Source organism: Pleurodeles waltl, chromosome 8 (genome assembly GCF_031143425.1).
Source record: "Pleurodeles waltl isolate 20211129_DDA chromosome 8, aPleWal1.hap1.20221129, whole genome shotgun sequence".
NCBI lineage: Eukaryota > Metazoa > Chordata > Amphibia > Caudata > Salamandridae > Pleurodeles > Pleurodeles waltl.
This window is the reverse complement of record NC_090447.1, coordinates 1199829008-1199836294: the sequence shown is the minus strand read 5'-3', so window position 1 is coordinate 1199836294 and position 7287 is coordinate 1199829008. Positions and strand designations below refer to the sequence as shown.

Sequence of the window (7287 nt, the reverse complement as noted above, 5' to 3'; positions counted from 1 at the left end):
TCTAAGTCATCACCAAGTGCTATGAGCATATGGCATGATGACTCATCCGTAAGTACACGTCAGCAAAGCGGAAGAAAACATGGTACGCTAGTAAACTAATTGTGCCTCTTTTTACAGACCTGTTCCCATGCTGGAGTCCTGTTAACCAAGGGGGCCCAATGCCCATTACAACACATCCTGTCCACCCTGCCTCGATAAGAAGGAGTGCTGAGGCCCGAGTGGTTAATTATTTCTCTCTTTCTCCTCCAAACCCCCCTTCCCTTTGGGGCCTCGGCTGGTGCAGCGCTTAGCTTAAAGAATCACTACAATCGCAGTCAGGCCCTAGAGGGAGTTGGAGCCATACTCACCCTATTGGAACAACCTGGGAAATTCAGGTGAATGGCTCATAACAGTTGGGGGGTGAGGCTACAGGTATGACGGGGACTCAAAGTTGTAATGAGACCCAAAGTTTGGATAATACTCATGAAGTTGGGACCAGATTTACTTACACCTGATAAATGCAGTACAGCATCCAAAGTTGCAATAATGCTTGACTGTTGAGGTTTCTGCTTGGTGAGGGCTTTGTGCCATAGCTACAACTGCCAACAGCACCAAGAGTGTAAGAGGATGGGGTAGGGCAACAAAATAAGAGACGTCTAAGAAGTAAGAAAACTTTTCAGGTCAGCCACTCAAAACCAACTTGTTAGCTGCCCAGGAAAGTATAAAAGATATGGAACTAGACATCTTCTCCCCAAAGGCTAACTGCTCTTGAACATCATTCTTGTGTGTCTGATAATTGAAGGTGACTTCCTCATATTATGCACAGGACTTAAAACTCCACACATCACTAGAAGAGTGGGCTCACCAGCTCTACATGTGATCAACCTATCCTAGCTGCAAGTAGGTGGCGATCTTTGGCTTAGCAGACATCTCACTATGGGAAAGTATAGGAAGAATTATTACTTTTAATTATTCTTTAAAAATAATTAAAATATTTTAGTATCATCCCTAAATGACAGCATATTAACTCATTAATATAAATGTGTATTTATTAAATTAATATATACTTATTTAATGTATGAATAATATTTCTTAAATAATATATAAAAGAATCTCACCCACAGTAATATCTTTATTTGTATTAAATAGCTATTCGATTTTGCTAAATGTTATGTTTCTCATCAATGTAAATTATTTTAAATTTTTGCAGATGGTATTTCATTTTACAGTTATGAATGTTATAAAATGTCCAATTAATAAAATATTTATTTAATAACTATATGCAATTTCTTAACATTAGATAGATAGATAGATAGATAGATAGTCTGATAGGTAGATAGGTAGATAGTTAGATAGTTAGATAGATAGATAGATAGATAGATAGATAGATAGATAGATAGATAGATAGATAGGTAGATAGATAGATTTCTATTTCTATGAAGTGTTTTTTTAAGCCCCGCCTCCATGATTTTCTATGTTAGTGTGTTGTAGTATCTGTGAGTAGGTATGTTTGGTGCTTGACTTATTCAAAGGTTGAGCTGCAGTACATTTACTACTCTTGTCAATTAATGACTGTAGTAAGTTTAGAAGTGTTGTCTGCAGATAGCAATGTGCTTATACTTTTGTGGGTGGGACTGTATAGTAGCCTGTTGTTCCTTAAAACTCTCTTTACTCCTTATTTTTCCACAAACCTCTTTTAGTTTTTAATAGATAATCTTCATTTTCCCATCGCTTCCTGGTCCCCCCACATTTACTACTATATAGTAAACCTTTATGTGTGGAGTTATCCCCACAAAAAGATAAAAACAGTGGAGGTAGCGATTTCCACCTGTAGGTTTGTGGACTGAATTCTGTAGTAAATAATAAGTAAAGCTACTCCAGTACTGTTTTACATATGACAAAATGTGGTTTGTGAATCAGGCACCATAAGTATATATGTGTGGGTATTTTTAAGAGCAACATTAAGTGATTTTCAGCAGCAGAGCTCTTATTGACTCTTGCCTTTTAGGATATATTCTTAATGATGTTATTTGTTTTAGGTTGTGGTGTGTATTGAGGCATTGGGTGTGTAGTGTTTTTTGAAATGTGTATATATACGTATTCTGAGATGGCAGGCACTGAGCCAATTGAAAATACCAGCATGATTGGAACTGTGTATTATGAAGACAACAATTTGGAAATCAAAAGTTGCCATACTACAACTCCCAGAGTGCTTTGCAATGAACTATAAATAGCACAGTACAATTGAAGGACTGAGAAAACTTTTAAAAAAATTATCTTAAAAAAGATGTATTGTTGAAATGCGTTGTGAATAAAGATGTGATGCAGATGGTGGCTGTCTTGAATAAATGGAAGAATTCAACTCCCAGGAGTGCAGCAGAATTTTTGTGTTGTAATATATATGTATTTATATATACATATATATTATTTTTTTTCACTGAAACAAACAAAGGTTACAGGGATGTTATAGATCCACTGACAGGGATAGGCTCTGTGGCCAGCCCGCACTGCGTATGGCCAAAGGCCATGCATGGGCGTGGGGTTGGGTGTTTATAAGGGCTTGGATACAAGACCTGGCTGAAGGCCAGGCCTTGCGACCAACCCCTGCCATGCACTGCCTTTTGGAATAACATATTGTGGTTACATTTATTTTACATTAAAAAACCATAGAAATTCACTGAAAAAAACAAAGGTAACAAACGTTATAGTTAGGTTCTGAATTTACTCATATGAAACCATAGAACTTTAGCAGTTATAGTTATAGTTCTTTTAAGTAACTATAATTTGCGCCCTAAGGTAACTATATCTCGTACCCTTGCCATGCACAGTTTCCATATCAATAATTTATTGCAAATATTGCAGTGATAATATCAAGCATGCCATACAAAATCTCATCAATTATATAATATGTGGAGCAATTAGCTGTGCATGCCGAAGGCGCGAGTTATAGTCACGCATGGTGATGAAAAATTAATTTAAACCCATAATTGGCCCCTAAACCTGAGGTCAGGGTACCTTCACCCTGACCCCTTTTACCATTTCCAATTTGAATTCTCACCCCTAAGGACCGTGTCCCATGAAATAAAATGGCAGCCCCAAATTTCTAGTCAGGCTGGAGTCAGCCAATTGCAGCGCTTCTTTTCGCATGCATATTCATGAAAATTCACAAATTATTCACAAAATATTCGGGAGGTCATCACGGCCAGAGATATACAAATGTATTTTCCCTTTAATATCTCAAAAACTACTGAATGGATTTACACCAAGTAAGCGAAAGTGTGATCTGTGTACCAAAGCTACCTTTCTGCCAAAGTTGGCATAATTCCATCCAGTGGTTTGGGCTGTAGACATATCTAAAGGTCCTATCAAATACTCACACTCCCATCTGCCTCAGCTTCAGAGTTCACAATCGGCAGCAGCCATAAGCCCGCACCTGCATTCATAGATGTCTCAGGCACTTGCAGGTGACTTGGTTCAAAGTATGAACTTAACAAGAGCCATAACTTGCCTGAAAAAACTACTGAAACACTCCATCTTAAAAAAAGCAAATACTGATAGGAAATGTAAGACGAAGTACAATAGGAAACATAAACAAGAACTGCATCACTGAAATGCAATACTTGAAGGCTTTTTCCAGTCATTGTTAAGAAATTGATCAGTCTTTTAGCCAGTAAAATTAAAGGCATGAAAAGAGGGCCTTATAAGTACCAGTTTCAAAGTTGGTTTAATCCCACCTAAAGCCCTGAAATCACTCTCTCAAAAAATATATGTTCAGTTTCTCTAATGTTTAAGGGACTGAAATTAAAATAGTAAATGTGACCTGGTCCCAAGTATATGCACTTTCCCCAGTGTTTGTAGGACTGGAATTATAATAGGAAATGTCACCCGATTAATGTATTCACTTTCTTCAATTTATATGGATCACTGATATTGAGGACAAAAATATCATGTGGACAGAGTATTGTGTCAAATATATAGAGGGCCTTAATATTGAGAAGGTATGTGCAAATAGGTAAGTATAGATTTACTTTTCTTAACTCCACATCTACGTACCTTGAAGATATATGCTGTCAAGAAACATATATGTGGAGCTAAGTATAGTGAACCTTTGCTTTCCCATAGAAACTTACCTTCATGATATTCTTGTCTTCAATATTCTTGACAAGACATTTTGTCAACACGATATTTTGACTAAATAGGTGTCTAAACACCATTTAAATTGGATAGGAGTTGTTACTGCTAAATTCCACTCTTTTGATTAATGCACTTGGTCATTGTTTGAGAGATTCGACTTAGTGGAGTAAATCTTAGGCTTCTGATTAATGCAGTTTCCATGATTTTCAGCGTATCGGAATATGAGTAGTAAATCACACCTCTCTGTTTAATGGGTCATCTACATCACCTACAACTACATCTTCCATGTAAGTGTATAATTACTATTATTAATACTGTAACTATTCACCTACACTTGCTGCGCAATGCAAAAGCAGTTCTGAGGTTGATGTAGTATTCTTCTCATGAGAAGTGACATGCAAAATAGCAGGGGTATAGCCTGTTACTACTTACCCGCCCCAAGAGCGTTTAAGGAACTTTTACAGAGCACCAACTCGATTACCATGAAGGATTCCTCATTCACCTATAACCACTTGCACCAATGTATTCAGTTTTAAGTTTTTCTAAAAGTGTTTGAACTAATATAATGAAGTCATCCAGAAGTAAATGATAAAAAACAAAAGGAATAAGTATATAGAACAGGAGGTAGATATAGATGGAGTTTCTAGCTAAATCTCTCTGTGGAACAGGCTGCCGCTTTTATTTCTGTGTATGTTTTGGCTGAGGCCGATTACCTTAAAAGTACCTTTTTTGAAGTATGCTCATATGCCATTGATAAACAGTTACGGTTCCATTAGAATCTAATGTGGCGCAAACCAATCAGTTCTGGGAAAGACAGTAAATCAAATGCCTTCTGCAGGTCTCAATTGCACTTTCATGTGGCATCACTCAAACATTTTCACAGACTTTGACACTTAACACGGGCCTATACGGTGTATTTTGTACACGTACTTTTCACATTGAGATTATCATTTTCCATTTGCCATTATGGACCAGCTGTCTCTTACTGATTTATTTCCAGCAATTTCCATGGCAAATTCTATTTGTTTATTACATTTGTTTGTGCCTTTTAACTAGGAACTCAACCCTGTTTTTTACACAAATCATTGCTATTCCAAATATCGTTTCCTTCCTGTTAGTTTTACTGATCAACAACTGATCCAAAATGTACCTTTTAAGGTTTTGTCATGCTGTTCCATAATCAATCGGGGGCCCAGTACCACTAAGAAGTATGGCGAAAACCAACTGAGAAAGCCAGTGCATACATTCTTCTAGTGTTCGGTTGATTCAGAACATTAGCAGAGCAGAAGGAGCGAGGGTACTCACACAGAGAAGTATATTTTATGTACGTGTTCTTGACAATCGTATTGCGGATTTCTATCAAATGGTTTGAGCCTACTGTGAGTTACAGTTTTTTTGGAGGGGTGAACTGCTCCTAGACAGAGACTGCTCCTAGACAGAGACTGCTCTAGACAGAGACTGCTCCTAGACAGAGACTGCTCCTAGACAGAGACAGTCTGCTCAAACACAAGGCATGCTAGTGAACTTGTACCTAATGCCGAAATTGAAGATGGTTGGTAACCTGTAGAGGAGCTTAATTTGACTCCACCAATACACGTCGCAAATAAGCAATTTATATGTGCACCTAGCACTATATAGTCTGTGTCATCTAACTTTATAAATGTAAATGGTCCACTTGAAAGCACTACTGGAGTGCATTCACTATCAACTAGTCATTTTGAATGATGAAGATATCATCATGATATTATTGGAATATATTAACATCAGAAAGAGAATAGTTCATGTAAACGTGAGCACTAATGTTTTAATGTTGCATTTAAATGTAGTTCACAGTCGCATTTACACTTGTGTTTTCAAATGTTGTCCTCCTTTTTTCTTAACTGTAATATGAATCCAATTTGAAATCAGTTACTGACATTCCCATATATTTGTAGTTATATGTGGACAGTTGACATTCATCTTAAATGTGCTCTATTGTGTTACACGTTTAAACTTGACATGAATATACCTGAATTTCCCTCAACATAAAATGCTATCTTCCATTTCTGCTTGCATGTCTTTTTCTGTGCAGGAATGTTCACATGAAATGTTAGCTTGGGAATACATCGATGGCACACTGTCTTAGACATAGAGCGCTTGAGAAAAAGACCTTGATGGAAGAACATGGAGAAACCAATCATGAGTTGACAGTCCCTATTCAATAATGTTGCAGGTGTTCAAGGACAACATCGTTCTCAGGACTGCTCCGAAAAAACATATGGCCCAGATTTACAAGAATATGGCACATCAGTACTGATGCACCAGATTTCTTGTGTCCCCCACTGCCACCTAACGACACCATAGAGCACGTTAGGCCAATAGCGTCAAAATGTTTGACGCTAATGCGGCGCTTTGCTGCACTAGCATCAATAATTTTTACGCTACTGCAGCAAAGTGCAACGAGGCCCATTGACTACAATGGGTGCATCCTTTTAACGCCTGCTTTGAGCAGGCATTACAAATTATGCCAAAAAAAACGCAAAGAAGTCTTGTAGATTTCATTGTGCCATTTTTGCCGGAACCTTAATGCTGGGATTCCCCTCTTACATACATTATACCTGGCGCAGGCATAATGTGGCACAAGGAGTCGCAAAGTGGTGCAATGCATACTTTGTAACTATGACGCAGTGATTATTTGCTCATTGAGCCATGTAGCATAAAAAAATGACACTAATGTGGCACAAGGAGGTGCTAGATCCTTGTAAATCTGGCCCTATAGATGTTGCAGCTTACAGCGTGAGAATGGAAAAGGACAATGGAGCCCCTGATGGAGTGAACAAGGGGTGCTGCTTGGAAGGACTTGTGTGTAATTAATTATTGCTCACATAGGTTGTTAGGCAGACCTCCTTTGGACTTTGAGAGGTTCACATCTTTATTTTCCCCACTCATTCTCTCCCTTTTTGCTCAATGGGGTTTTAGTAAACAATTTCTGATTCTCAGAAGACTCCTGATTGAGCTTCTGAAATACTGCCACCTTATAAATTTGCCTGAGCATATATTTTCGCTTTTCTAGCATTTTCCTGACTTTTTGAGATTTTTCCATGGACTTAGAAACTATGATAAATTTAGGTCCTAAACTAGACGCTATCCATGTTTTTTAGAGAGAATCGAAGATTGTTCTCTGAACACCAAATC

At 37.8% G+C, this 7287-nt stretch overlaps 1 long non-coding RNA gene across 1 annotated transcript; it reads left to right on the top strand.

Annotated features, from left to right (window-relative positions):
- The first annotated feature begins 336 nt into the window (after nt 1–336).
- On the top strand, nt 337–5307 carry LOC138249201 (uncharacterized). The gene is made up of 3 exons (XR_011194777.1): nt 337–374; nt 4324–4400; nt 5272–5307. It is a non-coding gene; the product is annotated as an uncharacterized lncRNA (long non-coding RNA).
- Nucleotides 5308–7287: the final 1980 nt, after the last annotated feature.